Below are 21,746 nucleotides of genomic sequence, written 5' to 3' on the forward strand. Positions count from 1 at the left end.
CTGAGGAAAAAATTATGGAATCATGAAAAACGAAAGAACGCTCCAACACATCACTAGTATTTTATTGCACCACCTCTGGCTTTTATAACAGCTTGCAGTCTCTGAGGCATGGACTTAATGAGTGACAAACAGTACTCTTCATCAATCTGGCTCCAACTTTCTCTGATTGCTGTTGCCAGATCAGCTTTGCAGGTTGGAGCCTTGTCATGGACCATTTTCTTCAACTTCCACCAAAGATTTTCAATTGGATTAAGATCTGGACTATTTGCAGGCCATGACATTGACCCTATGTGTCTTTTTGCAAGGAATGTTTTCACAGTTTTTGCTCTATGGCAAGATGCATTATCATCTTGAAAAATGATTTCATCATCCCCAAACATCCTTTCAATTGATGGGATAAGAAAAGTGTCCAAAATATCAACGTAAACTTGTGCATTTATTGATGATGTAATGACAGCCATCTCCCCAGTGCCTTTACCTGACATGCAGCCCCATATCATCAATGACTGTGGAAATTTACATGTTCTCTTCAGGCAGTCATCTTTATAAATCTCATTGGAACTGCACCAAAAAAAAGTTCCAGCATCATCACCTTGCCCAATGCAGATTCGAGATTCATCACTGAATATGACTTTCATCCAGTCATCCACAGTCCACGATTGCTTTTCCTTAGCCCATTGTAACCTTGTTTTTTTCTTTTTAGGTGTTAATGATGGCTTTTGTTTAGCTTTTCTGTATGTAAATCCCATTTCCTTTAGGCGGTTTCTTACAGTTCGGTCACAGACGTTGAGTCCAGTTTCCTCCCATTTGTTCCTCATTTGTTTTGTTGTGCATTTTCGATTTTTGAGACATATTGCTTTAAGTTTTCTGTCTTGACGCTTTGATGTCTTCCTTGGTCTACCAGTATGTTTGCCTTTAACAACCTTCCCATGTTGTTTGTATTTGGTCCAGAGTTTAGACACAGCTGACTGTGAACAACCAACATCTTTTGCAACATTGCGTGATGATTTACCCTCTTTTAAGAGTTTGATAATCCTCTCCTTTGTTTCAATTGACATCTCTCGTGTTGGAGCCATGATTCATGTCAGTCCACTTGGTGCAACAGCTCTCCAAGGTGTGATCACTCCTTTTTAGATGCAGACTAACGAGCAGATCTGATTTGATGCAGGTGTTAGTTTTGAGGATGAAAATTTACAGGGTGATTCCATAATTTATTCCTCAAAATTGAGTGAGTCCATATTTTTTCCCTCTGCTTGGTCTCAAAAAGTAACCGTTACTGACTGCCACAATTATTTTTCTTGATTTCTTATAGTGTTTCTTAAAGCCAGAAAGTTGCCATTTGAAATGACTTTAGTTTTGTGTCATGTCTGTGATCTGCTTTTTTCTACAAAATTAAACAACTGAATGAACATCCTCCGAGGCCGGTGATTCCATAATTTTTGCCAGGGGTTGTATATACAAAATGGTCTATGCATTTTGTTTGTCTTTATGCCACATCTCAGCAATTTCTGTCTGCTATTACACAAAGGCTTACAACACAAACTTATTTCCATGGAGTTTGACTCTCTCCTGGAATGTGTTCCTGCAGTGTAAACAGCCTCTCCTCACACTCTGAGCAGAGAGAACATAGAGAGGGCCGTCTCCCGTAAAATTATGTAATCTGGACACCATTTTGATTGTGTGTAACTGGCGCAGCTTGGCTGCTCCAGTGGAGTGACATTTTGTAAACAAAACTTCTCTTAAGTGTACAAGCTACTGTAATGCACTATTTGACTTTAGAACACAAGGAACTAATATTACAAACATTTATTGAAACAGCTGTTATGATTGTGGAGTGTATAGAGTGGAAAATAAGGCACTGTAAGTATATTATAACCTAGGCAGCCTGAGCTTTTATATTTTTAGTTTTATATTTTATATTTAGTTTTATATTTTCTGTTGTGTTTTTAATCAGGTTCTTTTTGTCTCTTTCTCTAAAATTGTATTGTAGTATTATTAGTTATTATTACTATTATTGTTGTTGTTGCTATTATTATTATTATTAATATATAAACAAAATAAATTTAAAAATATTACAGATTGTAATACATTTGACTCTTTTACGACAACAAACGCTGAGCCACTATTATACAGAAACAACAGCTTAATGCTAACTTTAACATTGAAAATGCTATAGATATGCTAACATGTTAGTATTGGTCCCGTTTTTAAGTTATAAAATACATCTATCAACTGTTTCAGAAGACCATAACAGGTTGGTTTAACATAAAATGGTAAATATTACGCACAGACATATGCTCTTTAGGGTTTTAGTGGGAGAAAATTAAGATAAAGCAAAATAAAACAATGAATCAATGAAGCATTAGATTGAAGCACTGCTTCAATCTGCGAATCACTGCTTCGATTGGTTCAAGATTCAAAGCAAAGCCACGCTGCAGAAAAGTTGATTACAGATCTGCTGCAGGGTCTGTAATCAATGTAGAGAAATGATCATTTTCCTGACCAACACCCCCAAAAACAACGGCCACTCTGAAGGACCGATAAGGGAATCATTAAGCAAAAAAGTTTTTTTATGTCAGTGGATCGAATCATTTCTTAACGGTACCCTTTGGAAAGGAGTAGAATGCCACTTCCTTGTTTGTTTTAGTGTACTTGGTGCAATTGATACCCGAACACTCAGTTCCTTTAGATCTTGATGTTTTTCTGGTGTTGCTGATGTTCTGATAGTTATAATCCATGGTCATGAAAAATGCACATAAACAGAAACTTTTGTCTCTAATACAACTCTAGAGTGACACAAAGACTGCCATTGTGCATCTATAGCAACACCATGGAGCTGTATATAAGAACTAGAGAGCACAGTAACGCTGAGATGCGTGCCGACAAGGAGGCGTGGCCGCCATGTTTAAACTGGGCAAATCAACAGAGCCGGCGCGTTATTTGCCGCCGCAGTTCAATGAGTTGCTCATAGATCACGGTCAAGAAAATGCCTGAAAGTTGCGCCTGTTGGCGATGCTACAATCGGAGGAAGAAGGGAGAGAACATTTCCTTCCATAAGTAAGTATTCTGGTTTATTTTTGTAACTTCTCTGTGACTTTTGGGTGATAAATTGATGTCTTTTGCAGAATATCACGAATATGAAGTTGTATACCGTGTATCACGACTATGCCAACGCTGCTGTACACTGTTTTCTTCGATTTTATGAAAATTTTATCAATAATTACCTCGATAAAATTGTTTTAAGCTTTAAACATCGTAACAGGTCAACAATACAGGTCAGTTTTGAGGTGTTACTGTTAGATTTTGTGTCGGTCATCGTGAGTTCTGTCGTGTTCACATCTACGCAGCATCTTTGAATGTTTACACCATGGAGCTGTATATGAGAACGGATTATGGATTATTATATGGATTATGACATGTTCAACTGCACCTTGATCATCTACCTGGCAATGAATGGAATAAAATGTGACATGAAGACTTGTAAATCAACATGATATATTTGCATCGTCATGATCATCGAAGGAATTGGAAGCTGCGGATATGTGTAACTTTTGGGGTCTGTGTGCCAAATAAATTAATTTCTAAACATTGAGAAACCACCTGGAATGGAATTTTACTCAAAGCTGAATTGATTCAGGACGATACAAAATGGATTTATCGTGTGAAACTGATAGGGCCTGTGTGCCCAACATGAATTGTGTGCATCACTATACCAGCTGAGCTGTATGTCTGCATAATTTGGAAGCCAGAACAGATCCCATCCGTGTAAACTTTCAACACCATATTTTGGAATTTGTGGATGGCAGGGTAAGTTTAATACTTCCTTTACTTAATATTCTGTATTTTAATTTACTGGCTGGATATATCCAGGGAAGAACAGTACTTTAAAACGTATTTTGCAAGCTTTTTCCCGTGGCTGTTCACTCGCGTATTTATTTCCGCATTGAATTTTGCCCGGTTTGAAAATGGCGGCTTGCTCTCCATGACAGCACAATAGCGTCTAGTTCTTATATATAGCTCCATGAGCAACACCCAGTTACACACATTCAAAATGGCGGCCGGCGCTCAGCCAATTACAATGCAGCATATAGGAAATCGGTCCTCTCAATGTTCTCTCTGCTCTGATGCTCTCTTCACACACCTCCCCCCCCCCATTAAATTCATATGCGTAAACGGCACTTTAGGAGTGAGAGCAAGAGAGGCTTATTCAACAATTCCTGGTCAAGTAGTGAGTTATTTCTGCCAGTGACAATCTTTGGTGGACCATGTGAGGTTGGCCTTCTTACGCTGATCACCTTCATTCATATGCGCAACGCTGCGCTTTTACGCATGGAGCCAGCAGCCAGGGGGCTCTTCAAACAGCATCCACATGCCAAAGAGTAACACAATCCTTCTACAAACGATCTTTGGGATACCATGTGAGACTGCTCTGCCCTACAATTGGATATTGGAAAACCATGTGACGGTGAACCATTTCCGATTGGACACTCACATTGTGCACGTCATCACACAGCTTCTATGAGGAGTACAAAGATGGTGGATGGCTGGCTCGAAAGGCTGCATAGTTAACTTTTCAGCAAAAAAAAAAAGTTTCTATCTCATATCATTAAAAAGTTATTTATAATTTAGTAAAACCTGGTCTCAGCCGTTGTATATGACGGCGTCGGCCCCAGAGGGTTAACAACTTCTGACGTGCAAGCAAATGCACGATAAGGGTTTCACATCCTCACAGTGGCTGTTGTGAAGTTGTATGCTAATGGCGCTAGCATGAATCCCATTCAAGAACTGCCTCCAGGCTTTATTGGTAATTACCATGTTGGTATCTGTTAAGGATACAACCCTTCCCCACGTCCGAAAGGACCTGGAAGTGTTCCTTGTGTGTTCATGAATCGTGAGAGACACAAAAAAACTCAGAATTCAATTTGCAATTATACAGACCTTAAAAGGTTAATTGAAGAATACAGCAGAACAGATCAGAGGATGGTCATCATTCACCAAGCGCAGGGTGGGTTCAATGCAACACACTTTATTACGCAACAACGATACCAACAGGTTGTGTGTTCAGCAAAGAACCTCGAATGCTGGAAACACACAATCTTTATAGGGTTGGTTCAATTCAGTTCAGTCGGGGTGTTATTGTTTTCTGATTGGTTAACCGGGGAGACCAGGAGGTCATGAGAGGTCTTCGGGAAGTTGGCGGGGGAAAGGTCTTCGAGAAGTGGCATGGGGGAATGTCTGGGGCAAACGGATTGCTGAGTCAGATGTCTGGCTGGACATCTGATCCTAAAACCAGTTTAAACCTGTTCAACAGTCCATATATGGAGGTGTCTTCAATTTTAGTGTGCCATTGTACAGACAGCGAGAAACCACAGTTCTAATATCAGCACAGACCAAGGTTTCAGTTCCTATATGTCAGGAGAGTCAAACATTTCCACAGGGAGTCAGCAGAAAAAGGTCACATCAGAGTTCATTCAACAGCAATAACACATTTAAACAATTAATAATAATGAAACATTATTCCAATTACATGATAAATCATACAAAGCGTTTCCAAAGGATTATGTGTAGTTTAACAAAACATAAGATCTTTAAACATATTATAGCATAAGCATCATGCCGGCATCAGTAATGACTTTATTCAAAGTGGTCAATGCCGGGCTTATCTATAGGAAGTCAACAACACGTCAGCAGTTACACATGGTCAGTACAATTCATCATAAGCACATATTACAATCCTTAATTAAACCATATAATATTGTATCATTTCAAAATCATCATAAATCAATTAAACACCCATCAAAACATAAGCATACACTTTCTCATTTGTTTGGCATCATGATAAATCCCTTCAGCACATTATAGCAACAATATCACACCATAGCCTTTATTCAATCCATACAGTACCTTGTTCATTAGAACAGGACGGTGCACCTACTTCTAAACATTTGTTACTTTCCAAAATAATGAACACAAAGCATTCTATTAAATGAATGAATGAATGGATTTATTCGGCACACACACAAATCCGAAAGAACAGAAACATACCAATAATATGAATGTTATATAAACAAGCCTGTGAGTCCGAAAGGGTGCGGGCAGAAGCAAAGCTTATCAACGCCCACCCCTGCTAGTATGAGTCCAACAATTATAACAGTCATAACAACATATACACAAATTCACAACACACTACATATCAACACAGACATACACTTCAATATTCAATTACATTTCAATTCATGTATAAGTATGTTATGTATAAAATGCCAAATCACACCAAACTTGGCCCAAGTCACTCCATATTAACCCTGCCGACCCCCAGAGCAAGCACTAGGCAACTGTGGTGAGGAAAAACTCCCTCTTAGGAAGAAACCTCAAGCAGAACAGGCTCTAGGGGGTGACCCTCTGCTTGGGCCATGCATATATACCTGTATACATACATACATACATACACACACATTATATACATATATACACACACATATACACACTCACATATATACCTATATACATACCCACTAACACATAAATAAATATACAATACATATATATACACATACATACATTTATACCTACACATACATATACATACCCCTACACATATATATATATACACACGCACACATATACATACATATACACACACACATGTATACATATATACACATACATACTACATATACATATATACACACACATATACACGTACATATACATACATATTGACTGATTGATCATTTATTTTGAGTTTTACAAAATAAGCATTTCTTTGACATCTACATTTACCCACACTGGGTTGAAAAGAACAGGCGATACAAACATACACGCATACATACCCGCGCACTTAACCCAAAAAGTGAATGCTAAATGTGATAACTTTTAGCATTGTTAGCATGCAAAGCTAACAGGCTAGCATAGCTTCAGGACTGGGCGGTGGTTTTCAAAACTGGTGGCTTGGTTGTGAATATTAACAATTATGTCTGGTTTATTTCCTCAGTAACCATTGATTAACTGCACCTTATGTCATCTAGTTACTGACAGCTGCCAGAGGGCTCCCGCTGCTAATATGCAGAATTAAAAAAACACGCAAATTTTACCAATCAGATATGTTATAAAATGGTAATTGTTAAAAAAAAAAACAACTAGCAGCCACGGCTAGCCGTGTCTGCAACTGGAGCGCTGAACTCTACTCAGCAGCACATGCTATCCTTCACCACTAATTATTCATAATATCATAGCTTAAAATGTGTTAAAGTTATGCCAGTTGTCTTGAACAAGGAAACTTGCTATAGAGACCTGTATTTTTTTTAATCAGACTGTAAACTTATTTCTCCTAAAGTTGGGCATTTTAACATGAGCTTCTATGGGAATCTACTCTGTTTTGGAGCATCCACAAGCAGCCAGTCAAGGATCTGTAATAACCCCCCTCTCTCTTCCAGGTAGGCTTCATTTTAGACAGCTGGAGGTTGCAGCTTGGTTTTCATTCTAAAAATTAATCCTCACCTTGTCTGGGACTAGTTTTTGTCCACACAAAGGAAGTGGTTGCCCACAGCTAGGTATTCCCACAACATGATTAATTACATGTGCACCTGCAAAAACACAGAGGGGGCTAGAGAGCGCATAATGGGTACAGGGAATATGGATTATGTGAGAGATACTGTAAATTACAAGAGAACACAAGCTGCATACAGCTTCCGTTTACCTCGTGCACTCATTGATCCTGACCTGGCAAGAAATACGCTTCCGCCTGTTCATGCATGAGAATGTCTGCGTCGATAATCATTACGCAGACGCTGAGGTCTCTCAGCTTCTCATTGGCTTATTTATTTATTTGCCCAATGCATCTGTTGAGGTCAACCGCTTAACAATATCAGCCATCTGCAGGACTGGCATCCAAACTCCGAACACAGTCAAGTTTGGACGGAATGTCTGTGAGTTTACTTTGCGTCTCCTCTGGGGGGGAGGCGTTCTGACGCTCATCTTTGATGTTTTTTATAGCATCGAACCCTGCAGAACACGCTAACACGCAACACCCAGTGCACGTACAAGATAACGTCTCCAAACACGATGCGTCCGATTGGAGAAACCACAGGAAGCAGCCAGGGAATAACTTCCTGTTTCGTGGCAGAGAGGCCCAGTGAGGAAGTGCACTACACACACACACACACACACACACAAACACACACAGTAGATTAAGATCATCTTCTGGCTGCCAAGACCCAGCTCAAAAATAAATAAATAGATGTAAAGTACACAATAATTAAGTGTCAGACTTGATGCTGCATTCAAAAATCCGTAACCCAATTTGCAATTTTAAACAGAAAGTTTCAACACCAGCTCCGCGGTGCCAGCGCTCTTTTCTAATGGTAATTGGCCAACCAAGTGTGTCTTTGTTGTGTTGACAGAGTTTCTGTGAAGTTTTTGTTCAGTTTGTCAGGGTTTCTCAGGGTTGACAGTCATTGAAGGTAATGCTGTACCGAGGTCCAGTGGACAGGCAGGCGCGTGACGCCGGGTTCTAGACCCCTCCAACTGCTCTATTGAAGACGGGCAGCAGAATATTGAGCCTTCATTCCTTTTTAAGGCCGACTGACCACACATACACATACAGACCTTGTGGGAGGAGTCGTCCAGCCCCTCGTCGGAATTCCTTTGTCTGAGAAGTTGCTGAGAGACTGGCGCTTTGTTTGATCAAAATTTTTTCTAAACCTGTGAGACACATCGAAGTGGACACAGTTCGAAAAATTAAGCTGGTTTTCGGTGAAAATTTTAACGGCTGATGAGAGATTTTGAGGTGATTCTGTCGCTTTAAGGACTTCCCACGGAGCGAGACGTCGTGCAGCGCTCTCAGGTGCCGTCGTCAGCCTGTTTCAAGCTGAAAACCTCCACATTTCAGACTCTATTGATCCAGGACGTCGTGAGAGAACAGAGAAGTTTCAGAAGAAGTCGGTTTCAGCATTTTATCCGGATATTCCACTGTTAAAGGAGATTTTTTTTAATGAAAGACGTGCGGACGGGTCCGCGCGTCGGGACGCAGCTGGCACGGTGCGGCGGCACAGGAAAAACACCTCTGTGTTGATAACCATTTGTAAAATCCAGGCGGCTTTTGATGGCTTTCAGCGGAGTGAGTATATGAGAAATTGTTTAACAGCTGGACATGTTCCAACTTGTCCTTAAGGCTTAAACAGAGGTGTTTTTTCTGTGGCGGAGCGTCACGGCGGCTGCGAGCCGACGCTGCAATCCGCCCGCACATCTTTCATTAAAAAAATCTCCTTTAACAGTGGAATATCCGGATAAAATGCTGAAACCGACTTCTTCTGAAACTTCTCTGTTCTCTCACAACGTCCTGGATCAATAGAGCCTGAAATGTGGAGGTTTTCAGCTTGAAACAGGCTGATGACTGCACCTGAGAGCGCTGCGTGACGTCTCACACCGTGGGAAGTCCTTAAAGCGACAGTATCACCTCAAAATCTCTCATCAGCCGTTAAAATTTTCACCGAAAACCAGCTTAATTTTTCGAACCGTGTCCACTTCGATGTGTCTCACAGGTTTAGAAAAAATTTTGATCAAACAAAGCGCCAGTCTCTCAGCAACTTCTCAGACAAAGGAATTCCGACGAGGAGCTGGACGACTCCTCCCACAAGGAGTGCTCACAGGTGAATGACGTCACCGACAGGCGTGGAAAAACTCACGCATGCGCACGACGGTTCAAGCATGTCTGACGTAAAAACATATGAATGAAATCCATATAGTTTTTGAAAAAAATAAAAAGGACCTATACTTTATGGACAGACCTCGTGTATATAGTATATATATATATATATATATATATATATATGTGTGTATCTTTCATACTGTCTTTTCATCTGGACATTAGAGAGATTACAAAGATCGCTTTCTTTCATCTGTGTAATTTTTCAAAGTTTCAACCAATTCTGTTGCGAAAACACTGATTCATGCCTTTGTTTCGTCTAGAAATTATTATTGTAAAGTTTTTTTTTTCTGGCTTGCCTCATGCGAGAATCGGGGGTCTTCAGAATGCTGCAGCTGGAGTCCTAACTAGGAAAAGTAGTTTTGATGACATTACTCCAGCCTTGTTCTCCCTTTATTGGGTTCCTGTTCATGTGAGGTCTGACATTATGGTTTTTCTTATAAACATATAAAGTTCTTCATGGACTAGCGCCCTCATACTTTGATTTACTTACATCATATGTACCGGCCCGTGTTGTCCGTTCTTGAGATCAAGGATTGTTGTGTTCCAAGGGTTAAGAAGAAGTCAGCAGGTCACAGAGCCCTTTCTTGTCACGCACCCTTTATGTGGACTCGATTCTAAGGACTTATTAAAATCTTACATGTTTTCTCTTTCTTTTATTGTTGATTGGTGTTGATTCATTCTTCTGCTCTTTCTTTATTGGTTTGAACTTTGTTCCTGAATTTTATCGCTTATCAATTATACTTGTTGTTGCAGTTAGTTTTGTGTTGATTTATGTGCGACAAATTTCTTTTGGATGGTCACCCAGCTGTTGGGTCTCAACTTTAAGTCTCGGGCTTTTAGTGATGCTTAGAGCTGGTGGCTGGCGATCACCTTAGTGGTATTTTTCTGTTTTCCTTGTTGCTTAATGCTGACAAATTATACCTTATTTGTTGTTTGAGGGGGGGCAGCACGGTGGCTTAGTGGTTAGCTTTGTTGCCTCACTGCGATGTCATGGGTTCAATTCCGGCCTGTGGCTTTTCTGTGTGGAGTTTGCATATTCTCCCCGTATTTGCGTGGGTTTCCTCTGGGTGCTCCGGTTTCCACCCACATCCAAAAGACATGGTGGATTGGGATCTTTAAATTGACGGTAGGTGTGCGAGTGGGTGTGAATGTGTTTGTTTGTCTGTTTGTGGCCCTGTGACAGACTGGTGTCCTGTCCTGGGTGTACCTCGCCTCGCGCTGTATGACTGCTGGGATAGGCTCCAGCCCCCGTGACCCTGTGCACCAGCATGGACTCCCAAAATTTTCTGTATATTTGTATTGTCAATTGTGTCTGTAGCATGGCCCAAGCAGAGGGTCACCCCTTTGAGTCTGGTCTGCTTGAGGTTTCTTCCTCAAATCATCGGAGGGAGTTTTTCCTTACCACTGTCACCTGTGTGCTTGCACTAGGGGTTGGTAAGGTTAGACCTTACTTGTGTGAAGCATCTTGAGGCAGCTTTGTTGTGATTTGGCGCTATATACATGAAATAGATTGAACTGCTCTTGCTGTGTGAGATGCTTCTCTATGCGTGATCCATAACCCCAGCAGCTAGGGAAGCCTAAAGGCATGTCTGCCTTGGTGGTTGCCATTCAGGAACCAATGTGGTTCTGTTGTGTGGTGGATGCAGCAACGCATGGCACCAGCACATGCTTCTAAACCTGACCTATAATCTGTGAGGGTAGTGTGCAGCCCAAACCAGGAATCAACCCCAGATTTGCATTTGGGTTGTCCAACTCCTATCCCACTGAGCTACCTGCAAGCTGATGGCTGCAGTATTAAATTGCACAGGCGAGGAAGTGGATCCGTGGGTGTTGTGACTTCCTTCAGAAGTGATGCTGTATCTATGACAGCCAAAGCTGCGGTTTTTAAAGTGAATGTTTGACAGCCTCACTGATCTGTAAATTAACTACTGTTTCACACAGAAGAGGTAGCAAAAGCCGTCAGTCAAGCGTGACGAGAAACTGGCTATATGTGAAATTCCCTGAAACCAATTAAGTGTTTCGGTTTTGAGCCAGACTTCTGAGATATGTATACAAGAAGAAAGTGTCTGACAAACACTGACCCTGTTAATTCCCCCAAAACAAACCATTTTGAATTAGTAGGTGGATATAATGAGAGGCAAATCTGCCCGAAACCTTTAGTGCTAACAGGGAGGTGAAGTGGAATACCCGTTAATTGGCTGCCTTGTTACCCGTGCACGCGCTGATCTCTTTACATATCACAGCAGACGTTTTTGCACGAGAAGACGACGAAATAAACAATGCTCAAAACACAAGGCACTTTCATTAAAAAATCATTATGGCTCTCGATCGCCAACAGAAATAGGGAACCCGAGAGAATTATCAGAGAGCTGTAAAGTCAGCTCACATTAAATGGAGGAGTCCTTGCTGTTTATCCACACCCGGCAGCGTACTATAATCATTTTGCTGTCTGACAGCTGCTGCTGTGGCGCTTCATAGAAAGCTTAAGGCCAAAATGCAATGGAAGCAATAATGGATGTACATTATTTGACATTTCTTTGATGCGCTGCAAGCAGGAAATTTCAGGCGTCAGCAGCACGGGCTGCGGCCGCTCTACACAACAGTTTGAAGTTTATTTTTTGAAAGTGGCATCTAATAAATGCCACAGCCGTTTGTAAAGAACGCTGCAGCTTGTAGATGAACTGTGTTGTTATGTACGAGGTCTATTAGAAAAGTATCCGACCTTATTATTTTTTTCAAAAACCATATGGATTTGAATCACGTGTGATTACATCAGACATGCTTGAACCCTCGTGGGCATGCGAGAGTTTTTTCACGCCTGTCGGTTACGTCATTCGCCTGTGGGCAGTCTTTGAGTGAGGAGTCGTCCACCCGCTCGTCGATTTTTTTCATTGTTTAGGAATGGCTCAGAGACTGTTGCTTTGTTTGATAAAAAATTTTTCAAAACTGTAAGGCACAACTGAGTGGACACCATTCAATAAATTCAGCTGGTTTTCGGTAAAAATTTTAACGGCTGATGAGAGATTTTGGTCTGGTAGTGTCGCTTTAAGGACGGCCCACGGCGCCTGATGGCGAGCTGCGCTTCGAGGCGGCAGCGTCTCGCCGTTTCAAGCTGAAAACTTCCACATTTCAGGCTCTGTTGACGCAGTAAGTCGTCAGAGAACAGAGAACTTTCAGAAGAAGTCGGCATGAGGAGTTTATTCGGACATTCCATTGTTAACGGTCATTTTGTAATGAAAGAACGTGCGGGCAGAGTCGCATGTCGGGCTGGACCCGACCGCGGGGGGTCGCGGCAGGAAAAACACCTCCGTTGGAAATCTTAACGGGCAAGTTGGAACATGCCCAAGCTGTTAAACAATTTCTCAGTTACTCACTTGTTGAAAGCCATTAAAAGCCGCCTGAATTCTACAAATGGTTTTCAACACGGAGGTGTTTTTCCGGTCGCGGCGCACACAGATTTGCCGAGTCGTCACGGAAACGACTCGGCGAATTTGCGCGTACGTCTTTCATTAAAAAAATGTCCTTAAACAGTGGAATGTCCGCATAAATTCCTCATGCCGGCCTCTTCTGAATCTTCTCTGTTCTCTCACAATGTCCTGGGTGAATTAAGCCTTAAATTAGGATGTTTTCAGCTCGAAACAGGCCGACGACAGCGCGTGGAAGCGCTGCAGGACGTCCCGCTCCGTGGGAAGTCCTTACACCGACAGAAACACCCCATAATCTCTCATCAGCCGTTAAACTTTTCACAGAAAACCAGCTTAATTTCTCGAATAGTGTCCACTCGGATATTCCTCACAGGTCCAGAAAAAATTTTGATAAAGCAACGCGCGCCGTCTCGAGCAGCGTGTGAAACAAAGGAATTCAGCCGAGAGGGCGGGACCACATCTCACTCAAGGCCTGCCCACAGGGAAATGACGTCACCGACACGCGTGAAAAAACTCACGCATGCGCACGAGGGTTCAAGCATGATTGGTGTAATCGCATGTCATTCAAATCCATATAGTTAAAAAAAAAAAATAAAAGGGTCGGTTTATTATCTAAGAGACCTCGTATGTCCTATGTATCTTCTATGAATGCTCGAAAATACACGGAGACGACGAATCAAGGTCACTAATTTGTGGTTATTGAAAAAAACATTTGTGTGTTTACTCCGTTGTTACAGACAGATTTTGATTTGCTGAGGTCAGAGTCTAGAGAGATCATAAATGTGATACCCCTTTCAGGCGTGTTCTCCATGCCATCAAATTGCCTGCACTTTAATTCCACGGTACCATGTTTTAAAAGACTATGGTTATCTGTTATGTAACGGTTCTGTCAGCCGTTGTGCCAAGTAACAATTATGTTAGCCTCAAAAAAGGATAATTACCATCATATTGCCAGTAAAAGTGCATACAAGAGTTCAGCACGTCTACGTAAGATGTTTTTCTCCCTGGCAAATGACTTATTTATTGTCTGTGTATACATTTGTTTTTGTGTTGTGTGGCATTTGGTCAGATATAGGTGCAGTGTTTCCCTTACAATTTTTTGTAAGGCCTTATGGTACCCACCACAAGGGGGGAATACAAACAAAAAAATTCAAATTGTGAGGTGCACAGCATGGAAAGACATGAGCTGCTCAGAAGCATAAAAGCTAAAGCAAAGTGATGTACTCATTATTTATCTAATCAAACCAGTGTCTTGCCAAATTTTATTAAAAAAAAATATAAGATGCACAAAATTTTTCTGTGAGATATATCGCTTTTATTTATAACCAGGTAAAAAGTAAGTCCCTTCAGCTGCTCCCTTGTTTTGTACCCGGGGTCGCCACAGCAAATCCAAGGTGGATCTGCATGTTGAATTGGCACAAATTTTACGCCAGATGCCCTTCCTGACGCAACTCCACATTACATGGAGAAATGTGGTAGGGGTGGGATTCAAACCGGGAACCTTCCGCTATCACATTAAAAAAATAATGAGAATTTAAAATAATATCCAAAGACTAAGATCACTCAGTTTCAGTGTCTCTAACCTCCCTGCTGTCAACTTCATGTGTGCAAACAATATATTTGGGTATAAGCAAAAATGTATGTGCATATTTATTACAAGAATTCCCGTAGTCATCAGTGGAAGATCTCAGAGTATGCACCCACTTTTTCCATGAATGTTTAACTTCAGTCACCCTGGTAAAGCATGTCCATACAAAAAGAGGCCAGGCCACGTCTGGCCCACGGGCCGCAAATTAGCAGCCCTGATTCAGTCACTGGAGAGTGACCGTTTTAAAACCAAAACATCACATAGATCACATTTTTTTTTTTTAAATTGAAAAAAAAAAATCATAGTTTAAAATCGTCTTATCATGACATTTTGCTTTCAGCAGTGCAGATTGTCTGGTGTGAAACAGGCAATGTTTAGAGTGAGGGAGCATTTCATGAAAAAATGAGATGTCTGCAAATCCAACTTTTATGTCGACTAGAGTCAAAATCTATTGAGTAGATGTCAGATTCTGATGTCTGACATCTTTTATTAAAAGCTCTGACTGTGAACTTGAATTAATGCTGGACAGCAGGCTGCTGTCAGCTGACCACTGGGAAGAGGATGATAACAATAATAATAATAATGATAATATTGTTTAGCACACTGCCAAATCACTTCCAAAAATAAGCAAGTGTGTGTGTGTGTGTGTGTGTGTGTGTGTGTGTGTGTGTGTGTGTGTGTGTGTGTGTGTGTGTGTGTGTGTGTGTGTGTGTGTGTGTGTGTGTGTGAGGGGAAAGCCACAATTAAAGCTCTGCAGATGTGTTGAAATTAATATTGACTATGAAATGAATATTGACGTATTAATCCTTTAATATCCTCACATTTTTCAGTAGAATGTAGTAGATGTCAACATGTTCTACCAAATGGTTGAGCTGGACATTAAAAGGTTAACAGATAAAAATTCTTCTTCTTACTTATAAGGTTTTGAATAATCAGGTCCCATCTTATCTTAGGGACCTCGTAGTACCATATCACCCCAATAGAGCGCTTCGCTCTCAGACTGCAGGCTTACTTGTAGTTCCTAGGGTTTGTAAGAGTAGAATGGGAGGCAGAGCCTTCAGCTTTCAGGCTCCTCTCCTGTGGAACCAGCTCCCAATTCGGATCAGGGAGACAGACACCCTCTCTACTTTTAAGATTAGGCTTAAAACTTTCCTTTTTGCTAAAGCTTATAGTTAGGGCTGGATCAGGTGACCCTGAACCATCCCTTAGTTATGCTGCTATAGACGTAGACTGCTGGGGGGTTCCCATGATGCACTGTTTCTTTCTCTTTTTGCTCTGTATGCACCACTCTGCATTTAATCATTAGTGATTGATCTCTGCTCCCCTCCACAGCATGTCTTTTTCCTGGTTCTCTCCCTCAGCCCCAACCAGTCCCAGCAGAAGACTGCCCCTCCCTGAGCCTGGTTCTGCTGGAGGTTTCTTCCTGTTAAAAGGGAGTTTTTCCTTCCCACTGTAGCCAAGTGCTTGCTCACAGGGGGTCGTTTTGACCGTTGGGGTTTTACATAATTATTGTATGGCCTTGCCTTACAATATAAAGCGCCTTGGGGCAACTGTTTGTTGTGATTTGGCGCTATATAAAAAAATTGATTGATTGATTGATTGATTGACGTGTCTACACATGATTCCTTTATGATTGATTGATATTTGGTGTTATTGTCATTATTTAGTCTTTTTGGTTTTTTTGTTTTTGTTTTTTTTTTTTGCATTATTACAAATATTTGACGAGTCCCAAAAAAAAAAAAAAAACGGTCACATGACTCATGGTGCCATCTTGGGTTCAAAGTAGGATCCGCTGTTAATGTGTCTGCATGTAAATCCAGCTATTTTATTTATTGATTCGCTGAAAATGACAGATTGTAGACACAACGCAAATAGACACAACAAGGGCTTCAAGATGTGCAGATTCCCTTTAGATCCAAACAGAAGAAAAATTGGGAAAATGAATTCAGCCGTGTGGGATGGAAGCGACTTTATCATCAAGGCTTTGAGAGGTAAATTTATTGTTCAGTCCCATGTACAGTAAAACTCACCTAAACTGTCATCGTATAAACCAGATATTCGCAGTGCACCAGACAAAAAAAAGTCCCACAGTTTTTGTATTATTTTCCATGTAATAAACATCGTATATAACAAATTTGGTACAACAGATTTTTCGCTCACATCGGGTAAAATGTCCCATCTGATCGTAATGTATTTCCATTAAAAACCTTGATCAGTCTGGACGTGCACAGTAACACAGGTACAAATTAAAGATCAGCTCTGACACTCATCGATTTGAGGAAAGTGGGACCGGAGTCATTTCTGTGATTAAAAGTCCAACCGTTTATTTTTTCACACCGTGTTCAGACTCGGACCTGCAGCCTGGACGCGCACTTGTTAAATCAGACACAAAAGGCTGTGATTTGACACTTTTCTGCTTTCCCTCTTTCATATTTTAATATTTTTTGCAGTGCGCACGCTGATAACAAATGGATCAGAAAAGTCTGCATCATTTACAGCATGAAGTCTGAAAAAGAGGAAATTGTACAGCTTACTTTTGATTTGGAGGTGAAGATTGTAGAAAGAAAAGCTTGTTGAGGGTCAAATTAGTCCAGAATAAAGCATAATCCATAATCCAGAGACAGAGAACTTTAAAACTGTCACTCACGTCATTGCATGACACAGATTTACAGAAGAGAAGAAGCATAAAATCAGGCTTTTAATTAATTAAATAAATTTACATAAATTGTACATTTATGTAAATTTGATATCTTAACTATTTTTATATTTATTTTGATAGCACCTGTACCTGGATGTGTTGCTGTATGTGGTTAAAAGATTTTTAAAAATGTTGAAACCATAAAAGGTTCATTCAGTAGTTCATGTAGTTCAGTAGTTCATGTTCTGAGTTGAGTTGACTCCACTCTGTCAATTAAGGCACTCTGGTCACCACCTGTGGGCGTGAACTTTGGGTCTCTTGAAGATTTGATATAAACAACTGTACATGTTTAGCCTACAAAATGTTTCTCCACTGATCCCACTGGCTTCTTTCATCTAAAGTAAACGGACGTCTTTAACAGTGAACTTGTCCCTGTTGAGACTGAATCAGGGCCATTAGGGTTAATGATATGAGACGTTGTTAATGTCGCCTTGAAAAGTTGTTAAGGCCAAGTTACCCATGAAGCGGTCGCGACCTAAACTTTGGGTACTGACTGAAACGATGAAATCAAGGAGACAAACAGCAAAATGCATTTCCTTCAGAGTGCAACTACGTCCATCCGTAGAGGATTGAAAGACAAGAAACTTGCAGTAGAACTGCTGGTCATTCATGTCAAAAGTAGCAAGCTGAGGTGACTTTGATCTCTGACTTGATGGTTTTCAGGAATGTCTCATTTCGAACATGCCTCAGGGGTTATATATCCCGTTTGTCCTAAAAACCGTGTGGGATCTCCCAGGGGTAGCTGGGAAACATGGACACAGAGAGAGACAACTGGATTGTCCAACTTAATTTGTTGCCATCTCAACCGAGCCCCACATAAACAATGAAAATTGAATGATCCTGCAAATTCTGAAGGGCAGCCAGTTTCATGCACTTCAAACTAATTTATTCTCAATGGAATAATACAATGCAAAATATTCCAAATTACATTTGTGAACCAGTGAAAAACCCACTTTACAGTGTGGGTAAGCTCCGGAGTGAGGCTGCTGAATGGAACCAAGAAAAATCTGAGGTTGCATACAACTTTTTCCTTACACACGTGTCAGATAAATGTACTGGTATTTAAAATATGTATTTGAAATGCAAAATATTTTGTATTTGATAGATGTGTTTAAAAAACTGGATTGTCATTTGTATCTACAAACTTGGTGTTCTGTCATGTTTTCCATCGTGAGGTCTTAATTTGTGCCATTATTGCAATAATTGATATGCGTCCAGTGTAAGCAGGAAGTCCTGAGACCCATTGGTGCTGGCATCAAGCGGGTGAGAGTCTACTACTCCCCCTAGATTGGACGCCAGTCCGACACAGTTTCCTTCCCCAGCCCAGGCCGGTACCCATTTACAGCGGATGGACTATGACCATGTAGACTAAGTGTCTTATCAAAGAACACAGACAAGTCGTGTGAGTGGCATAGTAGAGCAGGCCTATGTACATATTTTCAGACTAGCTCCTTATCCACTGAACTACCTGTTCTACATCCGGTGTAAAACCTCTGCCAAATCCCAATGTGGACCTCAACTTAATCCACAATGGTGACCCATAGAAACTGGGAGCATCCTGAGCAAACACACTGATGTTGCAGTTATGTCCCATTTTGGTCAAATACGGTATGGATCTGCATGTTGATATGGCCCTTTCCTGACCCAACTCCAAACGTACAAGTAGGTGGGTGCATGTGTTGGTTTTGATCCCTGAATCTTCTCACTATGAGGTAGACGCTCTACCACTTGCATTACTGTGCCATCTTCTAGTACATCTAATACAGTTCTAATTTATTTTTGCCCGAGGCCATCAAATATGGCCATCAGGTATTGCGAAGGCTTTGGGTCCGTTCATCCGTCTGTCTGTGCTCAGCATGTGTCCAGTCCTATTACTGCCAGAGTTTTCAAATTCACAGGGAACATTTTTGGGATACAGACCTGGGACAGGTTCAAAGATGGATAATCTTTCACATATTTTAAGAGGTTAAAAAGTCACATTCTGTTTCAATCTGTTCAGTTTGTTTTTGAGTGGTGGGGGTGACAGCCAATCAGAGTACAGCTGCACCATGATGTCAGTGGCTGCTCCAAAACATCTTTGTTTTGTGTGTTTATAGTCACGGTTTTAGAGTATCCCAGAATCCTCTGCGTGCTCGGAAGGGAGGCTTGATAATGGCTCAGCTTAATGCTAACTTTAACAATGAAATGCCATAGACATGCTAACCCGTTAGCATTGGTCTTGTTTTTAAGTTATAAAATGCATCTATCAACTGTTTCAGAAGACCATAACAGGTCGGTTTAACATAAAAAAAGGTAAATATTACTCATAGACATATGCTCTTTAGGGTTTTAGCGGGGAAAAATTAAGATAAAGCGAAATAAATCAAAGACCTCACCTCCATAATGATGCAAAGTTGCAAACAAGTGGCGCAAATGTTTATTTACACTGACAACAAAATCTCGGCCACACCAGCGAGAATGTGATTATGTGCGAGATTTGACACCTTAAAGGCCTTAATAGATGTTTCTCGTACATTATGTAAAAGCTAGGGAGAAATAAACTAAACTGAAAACTGTTTTTTTTTTACCTAATAACACCTCTGAACTTATTTCACTGACGTTAGCATGGTGATGTCACAGGCTGGTAGCTAGCTGCAAAACTCTGTTTCGTTTGTGTGTAAATATATCATCTTTGTCATATATTATGTAAAAGCTAGCGAGAAATAAACACGTCTAAAAGTGAAAACACTGTTTTTGTAACCTCATAACACCTCAGGAGTCATTTACAAGACATTTTCTGGACGTTAGCATGAACGCTAACCTCCGCTAACTCAAATCTAACCTTTCTATGGAGTTAAATTTTTCTCATTAATACCAACTAATGCACAGATTGTGATCTACAAATATTCCTTGATTTGCACAACTTCCGCTGCTGTCAAAAGCTCATGTACATGCACACATAAGGCCTCCTGCAGACGCCGTTTAAACCTAAATATTGTTTTTGATTGATTAATTGATTGATAGAGGGGTTTGATTGAACATGTTCAGATTGACAATTCAGATAAGACAATAGAATCTTAATAATTAATTAACCAATTGCACATTATAAAGAACACATTGCTCATACGGCTGAGGGTATTTTAGCATTGCGTTATATTTTATTGTAATACAGCATTTTGTCATTGATATCTATGTACTTTTTTGCATATCTGCATCTCATCATGTTCAGTGGAGCTAAGGAGGAACTTTTCTGAACAGTGAATGCATGTTTCAAGTCAGAATGAGTTGACTGTAACAGCTCGCGGAATATAATCTTACCAGTTTGCATGTATTAAAGTAACTGTGATGCTCGTCTAACTGCAGCTTTATTACATAACCAGAATGGCCACTTTCCAGTTTAAGGTCTAATTCCGCGCTTAGGATCATTTGATACTGCTTAGCATTAGCAGCGGAATATAACCAGCTCATTTAAATTGAATCTAACTATCTCAATAGCAAAAGGAAAATATGAAGTGATAGGTGACGCTATATGCTTTAGTACAGTAATTACTGAGGGCGCTCAGAGCATCAGCTGGTTCGGCGTCTTCTCTGTTGGAGAATATAGCTGATATAACTTTGGTTTTCTCTCTCTTTCCCTTTTCGTTTCTGTCTTACTATAGCCCACGCACTTTCCTCCGCGGTTTGACACCTGAGCGCATGCGGGGTTTGTGTTTCTCACGTTATCTAAAGAAAGCGGTGGGTGGAAGGAAGCAGCGCTGCACGTCGGCTCTTGAACAGGCATCCACGAGGGAAGCACACCCGCGCACAAACGCACACCAAGAAGAAGAGAAAATGTCAGGGCTGGTTCTGGGAGACAAATGCTGGTCCTGCTGTCGGCATGGAGACAGCCGCGGTGCAGGGCTGCAGCAGAGGACCGCCGCGCTTAAATTCACTTAAAATGTCAAAACACCCGAGGGGGGTGAGGGCCGTGCCTGGACCTGATGACTATCAACCTTTCTCTGCCTTACATGCACCGGCAAAAACTGGTAGGAAATCTTAGTGATAACTGTGTAACCTTTTCAGTAAGTACTTTGGCCTTTATTTGTTTTCACATCATATTCATCTCTTTTTTTGTTGTGCACCACAATGAACCGAGGACGTACTGCGCAATCCTGGGCAACTCTTTCCCCTCAAATGCAACACTGTTCTCGCCGCAAAAGTGCCTCATAAATGTGGCACGTGCACATTTTAAAATAGCACGGCGGTTAAGAATTCCATTAATGCGCCCTCTCAGCTCTTCCTATGTGTTCCTGTTATGCTAATTGGCAGAATCATCTTCTCAATATATTTTCAAAATGTGAGCCGTGT

General features: G+C 40.9%; 1 protein-coding gene and 1 long non-coding RNA gene across 3 annotated transcripts in view; one reads left to right on the forward strand and one right to left on the reverse strand.

Moving 5' to 3' along the window:
* Positions 1 to 21,746, forward strand: part of ext1b (exostosin glycosyltransferase 1b) — a 313,407-nt gene that overhangs the window by 108,160 nt on the left and 183,501 nt on the right. The window lies entirely within an intron of this gene.
* Positions 3,049 to 20,289, reverse strand: LOC117502252. 2 transcript variants are annotated; one of them, XR_004558245.1, is made up of 2 exons: positions 20,279 to 20,289; positions 3,049 to 3,324 (listed from the first exon to the last, which is right to left on the reverse strand). It is a non-coding gene; the product is annotated as an uncharacterized LOC117502252 (long non-coding RNA). The 2 variants fall into 2 exon arrangements; XR_004558246.1 differs by lacking the exon at positions 20,279 to 20,289 and adding an exon at positions 4,251 to 4,261.

This window comes from Thalassophryne amazonica, chromosome 20, assembly GCF_902500255.1.
Source record: "Thalassophryne amazonica chromosome 20, fThaAma1.1, whole genome shotgun sequence".
Taxonomy (NCBI): Eukaryota; Metazoa; Chordata; class Actinopteri; order Batrachoidiformes; family Batrachoididae; genus Thalassophryne; species Thalassophryne amazonica.